Below are 14,298 nucleotides of genomic sequence, written 5' to 3'. Positions count from 1 at the left end.
GAAAGGAGCACACATCAATGATATGTATGCAGCTGAAAAATGAAACAAAACTTACCGCTCTAACATTGTACAGCAAACCTATGTGCACCTTTTTAAGTAAACGACAAATCTCTACTCTTCCCCTTCCTAGAACCTTTGTGGCACAGCCACTGTTTTTTCAGCAGGGGCACAGGCAGGCTGGTAAATCCCTGCTTTGACTGCTGAGAAGTTCTTGGCCTACATCCCTTCGGTTTTGGAGCCTGTGAGGGGCCCACCAAAGTTTGCTTCACCTGTAACCATGCAGAGACAGACTCAGCCAAAGGATATGAGGCAGGAAGTGGGGTACTGACGGGGGGAGAAGGCATCATAATGCGTGAGAAGCAGGGGTGCTTTGAGTCAAATCCTCAATTCCACTACCCCATTCACCATCATCCCTCTCATGGCCCGGTTGCTCTTCACAGCTAGCAATGGGCTGAAGCCCACTTTGCTGCAGATAGGTGAGGCGGGGAATGGTGGGGGCTAGGGTAGCATTCATAGTTAGCAAACCATTGATAAAATCCTGCAGACATTCATGTGACTAACATATTTGATGCTTTGTACAGTTAGTCATTCTTTCCATAGACAAAGGCAGCATCTCCAAAGGTGTGTCACATCATGCCACTTATTTCTGAAAGGGACTTGTCCAATTCCTTTCTGCCAGGATACACCCTGCAGCCCACCAGTGTACTGCATTGGCAGCTGTTGAGTAGAGCTTGCAATGTTCTGAGGCCTTAGCCCCAGACCCTTCACAGCTATCCCTGCCCCATCGTCTTCTTTCACTTATTTGCTATGTGCATGAGCATCTGTCTTACGCGTCCCACCAAAATCTGAGTATCTGATGTTGGTGTATGGTGTGTATGAGTCTTGTGATGGTGTAACCTCAGGAGGAGTGATCTCCTCTGGGAAGCTATCATCCTCGTAACCCACCTTCCCCACGATGCTTGTGAGATCAAAGGCATGAATAAAACTAAGAATATTCTAAATGATCGCTGCGTACATAATATTATACGTGCTGTAGACATCATGTCAGTGTGAGTGAGTGTTGAATGCCATGTGGCTGTCTGATACTTAATTTTGTCACCAGGTGGTTGGGACATCCCTATCTTTCCATCTCCACCAGCCAGGCTCACCTGAGGTTCAACTGATGTTCAGAGCCTTGAAACCTGCAAGTGTTCACTTAAAGATGGCTGGAGGTTCACTACTTTTCCTTTGTTCTGTACTCTCCTCCCACAAGGAGGATAGGAGAGTTCTGTAGATGGACTGTTAAAATCGATAGAAAGATAGGTAGCATTTATTGAAGGTGATACAAGAAAGAGACATGATATTACATAAATATGAAGGTGAACATCAGTTGTGGAGGAAGGGGATGTGAGGAAGTGCATGGACAGAGAGATGGGTGCATCTACAAGGTAAGTTGGTATGAACAGTGAGGTACAGGGGTAAGCTTGAGAAAGCAGAGTTGGGGTCTGGTTTTTTTTTTAAGAATCATAGAACCCTACAGTGCAGAAAGAGGCCCTTCAGCCCATCAAGTCTGCACCGGACACAATCCCACCCAAGTCCTACCCCCATACTATACCCACTAATCCCTCTAACCTACACATCCCTGGACACTAAGGGGCAGTTTCTTGGCATGGCCAATCAACCTAACCTGCACATCTTTGGACTGTGGGAGGAAACCCACACAGACATGAGGAGAATGTGCAAACTCCACACAGACAGTGACCTGAGCTGGGAATTGAACCCAGGACCCTGGAGCTGTGAAGCAGCAGTGCTAACCATTGCACTATGTAATCACATCAGAATTTAGATGGACATATCACTGTACTGACCTCTCGCATCCTGTTTAGCACGTTAAAACATGCTCAGCATTGAAGCCAAGGGCATAGCACTACATTCTGTTAATTATGGGCAACTTCTAGCAACACATTTTGTTTCATTAGCAGGTTTCTTCCTCCTATCTGGAGCAAAGAACATCATCCAGGAGGTCCTAAGGGCCCTGAACATAACACCCAGGAAGGCATGACTAAATCAAGGCATGAGCTTTGAACATGTGGAGTGCACTCTATCAGCTTCTTTCCCTCTGCTCCTCCCAAAGTCCATCAAATTTCATGTTTGAAGCTTCCCTTTAAATTTCAACTTGTGCAGGTTGCCATCACGCTCACTCCCTCAAATAAGAAACTTGGAGCTAATCTGGTAATGCAGTGATTGTGTTATAAAAAGAACATTGACAGATGCGCTACGCTTACTTCTGCGGGGGGTTACTCTAACTCAGTTGGCTGGATGACTGGTTTGTGACCAGAGTGATGCCAATGGCGTGGGTTCCATTTCCGTACTGGTTGAAGTTATTCATGAAGGCCCCACCCTTGCTGAATGTGGTGGTCCTCAGGTTATCTATGGCCATGGGACCAAGACAACTTTACCCCTACTTCTGGGTTTGCTGGGTGTTAGCAGAACTGCTGCTCCACTGCTCCGAGTGTGTCAGCAATTTAAAACGTATATCTTATTGAAACTAATGTTGTCAGAGCCAGCCTCAGACTGAGACATCACTGGCAGAGCAAATTAAGCATGTTTATTATCTTATTTTGTTCTTCTAACTCTCCTCATTTATCTTCTGAAAGCAATCAGCTCTCAATTACTTAATTGGGGACACTTTGCTCATGAGACTAAACGAAGTGTGCCAACAAGCATTAAGGGTGAGCATCCAAAGGAACCCTGTAACATTCCACCACAGTAATCAGTTGATCGCACATTGTGATATTCATAGATTTGGAAGGGTTAGGCTCTTACATACATGGTTCCTACTGGTTAGTGATACTCTGCTCTAAGAACACAAGGTGATTTTTGTTGAGCCCTAACTTGATTTGCTGCACTTTTGTAATTCTTTTGATTCATTCACTTGCTTTCCTGAGATATACAATTCGACAAAACAAACTCAAGCCATTTCCCACCTCTGTCAGAAGCAATGGATGACCTCAATGCCAGGAATTCAGCTCATCTCCGTGAACAGGAGATGGGAGTCCCAGCTAAATGCTATTGGGAGATACACATTGAAGTGTGTGGGAGTCAATGTGGGGCTTTACGTGGCTGATGATGGAATAAGGGTGGTGCATCTGGATCTCAGGATGTGCAGGCACTTGGCACATAATATTGTGCTGTTTGTGAAAAGAGGGATTGGTTAGAGCCAAGTTGCTGGCCATATTTCATAGAATTATACAAACATAGAACACAGAAGGAAGCCATTTGGCCCTTTTAACCCTTTGCTCTCTAAAAAAGCAGTCATGTTTAGTTCCACATCCCTACTTTGTTCATATTCTACAAGGTCTTCAAGTGCTAACTCAAGCACTTGTCTATCTCAGTATTAACATCATTTATGGAATCACCTTTTGTCACCTGTTTATGTACAGGCTTCTAGACCCAAGAACACTGAATAAGAAAAATTCTCTGATAATTCAATAATGATTTTCAAATTAACAACTTTAGGTGTTGACTCACTCGTGGACAAAATACTTTTGTGTTCTTGTTTTAAAAAAAAAACCAGACAAACATAAAGTATTGTGTGGGTACAAAGTTCAACTCATTGTCATTTGTAATTATTTTAATGGATTCATTATGTGAAAATGTTTAATTTCAGAAATATTTAGTAGAGTATATTGCCAGCTATTTTGTTCTTACTCAACCAAACACTTGATAAGGAATAATTTGCAGTGTTACAGGAAAAGCACAGGATAGCACTTTCAGACAGCCATCACAGACAGGATGGCCTGAATGACATCCTCTCAGGCTGTATGAATGCAGTTTGGGCTACAACAACAATGTTGAAATGCGATTGAAGAAAAAAAGTTTAATGCAATGAATCTGGTGAATAACAGAAAATGGTCAACTAGAATACAGATAAAACCCATAGAATGTAAGTAATGAGGAAGAAAACTGAACAAGGACTTGAGATAGATGATGTATGTGATAAGCAGAGACTCCAATGTGGAATTAACAAGTATAAAAATGTTCACTTTTAGGCAAGATGAGCTGGTTCTTACACGTTTACAGCAGGGAAAGGCTGCCATCTTGAGAATCTCTTAATTGTAGACTATAATGCCTTGTACTTGAAAGACTTTACATCTTCCAAATTCAACTCAATTCAATAATAAGTCAAAAGAGCCAGGAGGAACAGTTAGTTCCAGGATCCCACATGAATTAAATATCTATATTCATTTAACATTGAATGGAAATAAAAACTTGCAGTTAAAAGTTATATATACTATAGTGTGGTCCACCAGTACATATTACATATCTCCTTCTGCAACTGTCCTCACACCTAATGCAGGGAGGTTGAATAAATTATAAAATACTATATGTACGCCAAACCAATTCATTTTATATCTTTATATTTTAAAAGATAAATTGTCACTTTTACAGAATGTTTAAAAAAAAAGTTAACAAGTAAATCAAGTCACTAGAAAGCCATCCACTTTAGGTGCTCAATATAAAGATAGTCTTGAGTGTTTTAAATGTTAGTGGTATAAGTGCTTTTTAATATCATTCTACAGTAATGCTGGCCAATGACCATGTACATAGCAACATATTGAGGTTTGAACATGAGGAATAATTAATACTACTGAAGGTACATCAGGTTAAAAAAATCAAGGTACAATTCATATTGTGCAGTTACTATGTAAACAAAAAATGTATTTGTCAGTGTAAATGCGAATAAACAATGCATCATATTTTTTGCTCTATATATATTCATCTGTTCATTTGCATAGAATAATATGCAGCAGTTTAACAATTTAATAACTTTTTAAAATGAAAATTGCTCAAATGTGAGAATTAAAAGATTTAAATACATAAACATGCTCACATACACATCCCACCACCATCCTAAAAGTTTATTTTACATAAATGACATTTTATAATAATGAAAACTGCTATTGACGTAAGTAAAAAGATTAAAGGTCAATTTATTCACACAAGACTAAATTCCCAGTAACCTTTCCCAGAGATGACTGCCTTTTTTCGAAAAATCCCATGCTCTGCAAATCATTCCTGTTGTATATAGGTCGGTGAATTGATGAAGCACTATCCAATGGTTTATGCTTGTGTATCAATGAAATTTATACAATAATCCAAGTCTAATGGATTATTAGAATTTAATAATCTAAATTCAAATTATGCCATCAAATCTTTTTGCTTCCATTCACCAAATTAAAATGAGCATTTCCGCAAACTTAGTAAGATTTTACATTCACAATTTGGAAATGAAAGTTACCTTCGACACACGGTTTCTGATATGTTGATGCTTTCTATCTGATGCTGTTCACTGTTGAAATCAACACGACTGATCAATGACAAAGTGAGTCCCATGTCCTTATCAACAGTCCAAAATGACAACCTCCATGCTGTTCCCAAAGAGGATTTGATGGACCATCGTTAACCTGAAAGAAATGATGAAAATAATAGAAGGGTTAACAAAAGTCTTGAGTGGAGGCAGATTTCCTGCACTAATGACCTGCTTGAAGCAAATCTGCTTCACAGTTTGAATTAGCTTCACCTGTCTCAAACCGCTTGCTGCTTCTCTAATAAAGGCAAGAAACGGCTGTTCAATCAGAACAGCTCCTACGCAAAGAGCTAAAATTAACAATTATTTTACACTTGACAATTACGCATATCTAGTTGTGTTCTGCTTTCATTCAGGCCCTCTGTACTGTTTCAGATAAACCCAACAGGAATTGCTCACGAACCTGACTGCTTATCCAGTCAAATTAAAATCGGCACTACATTTTGGAACAGTGATTAGGCAATGCACTTTGATCGATGCTTATTGGTTAAGACTTGTAGCAATAGGAAATAAAATAAAGACACTGGAGACAGGTAAGTGAAAAAGTGCTGAATGAAAATCAGTGACAAAACTGATCGCCAGCTGTAGGTCATGGCACAGTAACTATCATTTCACTACACTTCTTTTCATAAAGTTAGACAATTTACATTACTGGTCAACATCTGAATAGAGCAAATCATCAGTTATGCAACCATAATAACATATATAAAAACTACAGTATTTTCCATTTTAGTTAGGCTGCACACTTGATCAATAAAACAGATGGGTGGGTCACAGACCCTACTTGGCATTGTAACACTGCTCAGTACAGTTTGCTTCTGTGCATTAGAGTGAATACAATAGATTTGAACAGGTTCTTCATCTACAATCAATGCAGAAAACTTTCATCAGCACTTTTCTATTTGCAGCAGAAGCTAAAGACTTAAACTGTCACAGCTCCCCCACCCCTGAAACTTTCATTCATACCTTCATTACTGCTAAACTCAACTATCCAACCATGGTTGATCTCCCACATTTGACCTTCCATCAGATAAGTCCCATTCCTGTTATCTTTCCTGTGCTTACTGACCTAAGTTGGCTCCCTGTCCACAATGTCCTGATCTTTTCATCCTTGTTATCCAACCCTCCCATGGCCTCGGCCTCCCTAGTTCTATAATCTCTTCCAGCCCCACAACCCTGCGAGCTATCTGCGCTCCTCTAATTCTGGCCTCTTGTAATTTTCCAATTACAATAGCTCCACCATTGGTCTTGACCTCAAACTTTGTAATTCTCTCCCTACACCTCTCCTCTCTACTTCACTTTAAGACACTCTTTAAAACCTACTTCTTACACACACTGTTCTTGTCACCTGGCCTAATATCTCTCAATGTCATTTTGTAATGTCCCTATGGAATGGCTAGGGACTGTCCATTGAATTAAATGCATTAATGGAATATATAAAGCGGACCATCAGGATATATTATGGTAACAGGTATGAACTAATTTCAACATATTTTAATTTAAGAAGTCAATTGAGAGGAAACACTTCATTCCACTACTTGTAAGTGTAGTACAAGAAAAGGTTTCCTCCTTCACAAACACGTAACAGCAAACAGGGTTTCTATTTAATATTGGGTTAGCACTGTTGTCTCACAGTGCCAGACACCTGGGTTTGATTCCAGTCTTATATGACTGCCTGTGTGAAGTTTGCATTTTTTTTCCCTGTGTCTGCGTGGCTTTCCTCTGGGTGCTCGGGTTTCTTCCCAATCCAAAGATGTGTAGGTTGGGCAGGTTGGCCATACTAAGTTGTCCATTAATGTCCCAAGATGTGCACTTTAAGTGGATTGGCCATGGTAAATATGCAGGGTGTTGGGGAAGTGGGCCTAGTTAGATTACTGTTTTGAAGGTGCAGATTTGATGGGCTGAATAGCCTCCTTCTGCACTGTAGGGAATCTATGGGATGTTGTCTGAATGTCAGCACCTTCAATAATTCAGCATTCCCTCAGAATACCATTGAACTGTGAGCCTCAGTTATGCCTTTCAGTTCTGGGATGGCTTTAAGTCAACACCTTTTTGACTTCCACACAAGTTGTGTCAACTGAGCCAAGATGATCCTTATTTCAGTGAATGACAACTAATTTTACCTGGATACAACGTGGTTGCACTTCAAGGAGTTTGCAGAGTATCTATACATGAAAAAATGTATCCTGATAGCATTCAAGAAAAGTAACAGGACAAAATTGAACACAAAAAATGATTTCCTGTCTTTGCGCTAACTCATCTTGCCTTTTTGATATCATTATTGACCAAAGAAATCTCACCTTTAATATGATCTATAACAAAGAACACTTGCACTCAAAATGTTTGCATTTCACTAAACTAAACAGGTAAAAAAAATGTTCCCATTACAGGTGCAACATAAAGCAACTAAAATATGTATTAAAAAAAATGCAGCTTTTTAATTTAATCAATCCATTACATAGCCTGATGCAATTGATTAAAAAAAACTCTATGTACCCAGGCACAGTGCATTAGAATTTGCACCATATATTTCAAGAATAGTCAAGAACAACTAAAAAGAAATATGAAAGAAATTGTCAATGGAACAATAATTTAAACTAATGCCAACTTGTCTCATCTTCCTGGAAAATGGTGCCACTATATTAATACAAAACAAAATTACAATTAAAATTTCTCATCCGTCTGATGGTCTCGGAAATGCAAGGCGGCTATGTTTTACAAATCATTTATTAAAACCTATTTAAACCTTACTCCAGGGGCATTGTTACTTCCAGTAGATTCTGCATTCATACCAGCCTGCCACAACATTTTAAGTTAAAATATGTTGAAATTATTTCATACCTGTTATCATGATATATCCTGATAGCTTTATATATTCCAGCAGTTTCAAGACTAGTAAACTACATGCTGTGGAATATGATCATTCCCAAAAGGAAAAGCAGAAATGATGCCCAACCCAGATACTGGATCCACCAATGACTGTCTAACACCAGACCCATCTTTTTATGAGCAAACTGCTTAAAAATATACCTTTTTTGCACTTTGTAAATTGCTTCCTATTTTAGAGTCAAAAAGTCAAAGTGTTTAAAGAATGAAGGCAAAATCTGATTCCAATCTGGTGACATTCTGATTAATTCTTTCACTCCACGATCTGACAGAAATCAATCAGCGGTACAGTATGCGAAATACCTCACTGAGCACATCCTGAAGTAACACTTGCATTTGGAACAGCAAACAATTGAGAAAATAGTTATGAAGCTGTTGCTAATTTTGAGGCACTTAGACATAATCAGGTTTTGCTTCTGTCAAAACGGATGAAGGCAGCCATCTGTCTAAAATGCAGAGACAGCTGCAAGGTGGGCTGCTAGCACATTCTACCATTGTCACGGAAGAAGCCCAGGAAATAACGTCTGCATCAGCTATGCAAGTACACAGAAGGCTTTTGATGAGTGTAAATTGCACCGAGCATTTATTTCTTTAACACAAATTTATTTCTGAAGCAGGAGACATGTTGCTGAAGCTTTTTCTGTCTGGCACGTATCAGGACAAACGCAAGAATGCCAAATTTCAAAAAAAAATCACAGCGATTTATACTCCAGGACAAAAGTGTGCTGATTGGTTGGCAAGTGGACTCTGATTGGCTGAGGCGTTGTCATGAGGAAAGTAATGGTGCCCCAGGCTCTGGGGAGACATTGGTGATAAGATGGAAAATATTTGTTTGTAGCAAACAGGTCCCTGTGTCTGAATGTCACTTCTCCCAAGCATAAATGAGCAATGTTACAAGCTCAAATTGGCTGTTTTAAATTGGCGGCCTGTGTAGCTATTAGCACACTCAGGATTGCTCAACAAGTGCTGCCCAATCATGGAATCATATCTAACATTAAAGACACACTTCTAATTCTGGCCCCTTACACATCCCTGAATTTAATGACATCAGCATTGATGACAGGGCTTTAAATTGCCTCAGCCTTGTCAGGACAAAAATGTATTTTTAAAGAAATTATGCTCACATTGAAAATAAGGTATAATTTTAAGTGGGTTTAATTTAATGTTTCTGTGTCTGGAAAAGTGAAACTTTTAATTAGATTCATGCTGAACAAAGGTGTCTGTATGTGTGGGTGTTGGTTTCAATTCCAATCACGTTTCTATTGTGCTTAGAGAGAGTTACAGTGTGAAGAATAAATAGAGGCTGGCAGACTTGGGTCATGGGTGGAAGAGGGGATTCACAATGTTGAAATGGCGGCGCGGGCTCGTTAGGCCGAAGGGCCTGTTTCCCGGGCTGTGTTGTTCTTTGTTCTTTAATTACTTGTGGTTGCCTAACATATGGGGGCCTTGTAATGTAGGAAGCCTTTTGAATTTATTTTTTAGCTGATTTTATTTGCAGTTAAGATAGTATACCAGGGAGTGAACAACAGCACGTTGGCGCAGTGGTTAGCACTGCTGCCTCACAGCGTCAGGGACCCGTGTTTGATTCCAGCCTAGGATGACTATCTGTGTGGAGTTTGTACATTCTCTCCATGTTTACATGGGTTTCCCCTGTGTGCTCCGGTTTCCACACAGAGTCCAAAGATGCACAGGTTAAGTGCACTGGCCATGCTAAATTGCTCCTTAATGAAGGTTAGGGGATTAGCAGGGGGTAGGTCTGGGTAAGATGTTCTGTCAGAATGTCAGTGCAATCTCAAATGGGCTGAATGGCCTTCTTCTGCACCATGGGGATTTTATGATTCTATGATTCTAACTCTGGCAGGAGAAGAAAGACTGTAAAGAGGCAGACTTCTAAAGAACCAGATAGAGTCCAGATAATCAGAGAATTGGACAAAGGGGAAGTTAAGAGAACCAGAGATTAATGTACTATTTGGGAGAATTCAGGGGGAAAAGCAAACAAAGTGTCCTGAGTTAAAGAGACAGTTGCAGTCATGAGAATAAAATGGGAAAGCAGACTTCAGAGGTAAATCAAAGGTTTGACACCGTTTTAATATAGTCTGGAAATCAAGAGTTAAATCAAGTCTGAACAGTTATATAGCAGTCAAGACAAAGAAATTCTGAAGGAGGAGTTATAAAACCTAGATATTGAATTAGTTGTTAAAAGTTGAGTGGAGGCTTTATCTGAAAGAGTAATTTAGAAAATCTGGATTGGAATACAGAATGCAAATTGCTGATGGAAAGGATTGTTGTAGAAAGACATTTTAGGGCATGTGTTTTTGGAATATGGAAACTTTCATGTGACAATCTGGACTGATTTTGAAAAGACACCCAAACATATTTACTTGGGTTTTGAGAAGAGTTTGTATTTGACCTCAGCCAACTTGTGCGTTTAAAGGAATTTGGTGTTACTAAGACCATTGTAGCTTAAGATATACATTGTAATTCATGTTAACCCCAACATCTGTGTGCATTTGTTAAACTAAGGGGGGAAATAAAAGAATATTTTCATGTTTAATAAATGTTATTGTTCTTGCTATTAAAATGAATTAGCAGTCCTGTGACTCTGTTCCTCCACATTTTCTAAAAAAAAGTAAAAGTTACGGTTTCTTGAGCCAGGGTTCTATTTTAGGATCTTCCTATCCAGTTTGGGAGCCTTAAACTCTGGAAAACACTCCTTACAACTTTGCTCCTCACTTTCCTCATCAAAGACACATTTTAAACCACACTTTTTGACCAAGCTTTTGGTCATCTGACTTAATGACACTTTATGCAACTCAGTGTCATATTTTGGTCTATAATGCTCCTTTGAAAATGCCTTGAGGTGTTTTACTGAAAGGTGTTATAGAATACAAAATTGTTGTTTTTGTAACAGTGAGGATTAACAAAGGTATCACAGTAGATGCACATTTGAACTTTCCATAGGTTATGTGATACTTTTGCCAAAGTATCACACAACAGGCAAATTCAAAAAAGAAAAGTATTAGGGATTAAAAACACTTCCATAACTTGGGTTTAAAAAATTGTCCAAGAGGTGGAGCATGGTGATGAACAGATATTATCCTGACCAGAAGAAAGTGTGTAGTGTAATCCTCGAGGAATAATCAGTATTCGGATTGTGGGATTTCTTATTCTATGTGAATGACCAGGACTTGTTCAGCTTAGGGATGTTAGTATTCGAGAATGGATCTCTAAAAATATTCATAAAATAAACAGCAAATAGGACAAAAAATGTCAAATTTAAATAAACCATACAACTGTAGTGTAAATAAAATAGCTACTGGACTGAATTTACACCCAACTGGTGTCAGTTGTAAATGGCTAAGAACTCTAGGATATAGAATTCCAAAGATGCATAACCCTACAAGCGAAGAAATTCTTTTTAATTTTAGTCTTAAACATTTAACCCCTAATCCTGAGATTATGCTCCCTCGCTCTCGATTCACCAGCCGCGGGAAAAAAATCTCTCGTTATCTCACCTTTTAAGCTTCTTCAGAATCTTGTAAGTTTCAATGAGATCACTTTTAAAATCTTTTTGAGTCTAGGCCCAATTCTTTCAACTATTCCTTATAGGACGATCCTTTTATCTCTGAAATCAATCTAGTTTATTGATTTTTACAGCCCTCCAAGGCAAGTATATCCTATCTTAAATGAGGAAGTCTAACCTGTGCACAGTTCTTTCCCAGTCTCACCAAAGTCCTGTGTAATTGTTGCAAGACTTTGTTACACTTCTACCCCACCCCCTTCTAATAAAGGTAACCATGAAACTTGCTTTCAAATTTGATTGCTGGATCAGTATAACTTTTTGTACTTCCCATATGAGGGCATCCAAGACTCCTTGAACTGTAACATTTGAAAGTTTCTTGCCATTTAAATAAATAAGAACATAAGAAATAGGAGCAGGAGTAGGCCATCTAGCCCTTCGAGCCTGCCCCGCCATTCAGTAAGATCATGGCTGATCTGAAGTGGATCAGTTCCACTTTCCCGCCTTCTCCCCATAACCCTTAATTCCCTCATCTGTCAAAAACCTATCTACCCGCGTCTTAAAAATATTTAGCGAGGTAGCCTCCACCACTTCAACGGGCAGAGAATTCCAGAGATTCACCACCCTTGGAGTGAAGAAGTTCCTCCTCAACTCTGATCTAAACTGCCCCCCCCTTATCTTGAAACTGTGCCCTCTAGTTCTGATTTTGTACACTTCCTATCAAACTGAATAACCTCAGTTTTGTCAATCTTATATTCCATTCCCCAATTTATCACCCACTCACCTAACCATCTATACACCGTTGCAGTCACTTTGTGTTCTCCTCACAGCTTACTATGCTATTTAGTTTTATATCGTCTACAAATCAGGATACTTTACTCTCAGTACCTTCATCTAAGTTACTAATATTGATTGTATATAACTACAATCACAGCACTGATACCTGTGGCACTCACTAATTATAGCCTACCAACTTGAAAATATCCCATTTATCCCTACATTCAGCTTTGTTAGCCAATCTTGTATCCATGCTAGTTTATTATCATGAACTCTTGTCCTGTGTAACAACCTTTCCTACACTACATTATCAAATGTCTTTTGGAAATCCTGATATACTTCATCAATGGGTATCGACACTGCTGGTTGCATCCTCAAAAGAAATAAAACAAACTTGTCAGGTGATTTCTCTTTCATGAAACTACGTAAACTCTGTCTGATTATATTATAATGTTTTAAATGCCTTGTTTACAGCTCGTTAATAACAAGTTGCAGCATTTTCCTGACAACTGATGCCTGGCTAATTGGCTGGCCTCATAGTTCCCTTTGTTCTCTCCCCCTCCTTCCTTGAAAAATAGCAATACATTTGCTGCTTGCGAATCCATTATAACCGTTCTAAAATCAAGAATCCAGGTACCATAGAACCCTACAGTGCAGAAAGAGGCCCATCAAGTCTGCACCGAACACAATCCCACCCAGGCCCTACCCCCATATCCCTATATATTATCCCCACTAATCCCTCTAACCTACACATCCCTGGGCACTAAGGAGCAATTTCTTAGCATGGCCAATCAACCTAACCTGCACATCTTGGACTGTGGGAGGAAACCAGAGCAAACCCACGCAAACACGAGGAGAACGTGCAAACTCCACACAGACAGTGACCCGAGCCAGGAATCGAACCCAGGACCCTGGAGCTGTGAAGCAGCAGTGCTACCCACTGTGCTACCGTGCCCCCTAAGCCACAGAACCATCATTCATAAAGCATGTTTTGCCATTATTTGGATGTCACAGAAGCATCAGCCAACATAGGAACATAGAAAATTTACAGCAGAGAATAAAGCCATCGGTCCCAATATGCCTAGATCAGCCAAAAAAGAGATATCCAGCCTAACCACCACCCTCCTTGTAACAGTTGGTCCATAACCCTGCAGGTTACAGCCCTCCAAGTGCAATTCTCAATAACTTTTAAATGCAATGAGGGTTTTTGTCTCTACCAGCTTTCAGATAGCGAATCCCACTATTCACTGAATCAGAAAGCTTCTTCTGAACTCCACTGTGCCAATTGTTTTAAATCTATGTCCCTCCCAGTTATTGATCTCTGCAAGCATCAATACACTCTTCCAATCTACTCCATCAACCCTCTTCTAATTGTATACATTGCAATTAAATCTCCCCTTAGCCTCCTCTGTTCCAAAGTAAATGGCCCCAGCTCTCCAATTTTTCCTTATGGCTCCTTTCTTGGCAACATCCCATAAATCTGCTCTGCACTGTCTCTAATATGATCATATTCTACTGTAATGTGATGACCAGCAGTGCAGTTTAAACTAACGTTCTCTACAATTGCTTTAATATTACATACCTCACATAATAAGGAAAAGTAACCCATATGTTTTCTAAATCACTTTATCTACCCATTCAGCTAATATGGACATGTACACCAAGGTTCTTTTGTTCTTCTACGCTCTCTGCATCCTATTATTTATTGTGTATTGGCTTGTATTGTTTGCCCTCCCCAAATTGAATTCTATTTGCCATCTTCTTG

General features: G+C 39.4%; 1 protein-coding gene across 8 annotated transcripts in view; it reads right to left on the bottom strand.

Annotated features, from left to right (window-relative positions):
• Window positions 1–14,298, bottom strand: part of LOC145346443 (cAMP-regulated phosphoprotein 21-like) — a 374,167-nt gene that overhangs the window by 210,778 nt on the left and 149,091 nt on the right. For all 8 annotated transcript variants that reach the window (XM_080193684.1, XM_080193683.1, XM_080193682.1 and 5 more), the window contains one exon: window positions 5,282–5,447. The gene's annotated coding sequence lies outside the window, so the exon portion shown is untranslated. The remainder of the gene's footprint in view (window positions 1–5,281; window positions 5,448–14,298) is intronic.

The sequence above is a fragment of the Carcharhinus amblyrhynchos genome, chromosome 8, assembly GCF_965287045.1.
Source record: "Carcharhinus amblyrhynchos chromosome 8, sCarAmb.v2.hapA, whole genome shotgun sequence".
Classification (NCBI taxonomy): Eukaryota; Metazoa; Chordata; class Chondrichthyes; order Carcharhiniformes; family Carcharhinidae; genus Carcharhinus; species Carcharhinus amblyrhynchos.
The sequence above is the reverse complement of the archived record's forward strand: the minus strand, read 5'-3'. Positions and strand labels throughout refer to the sequence as shown.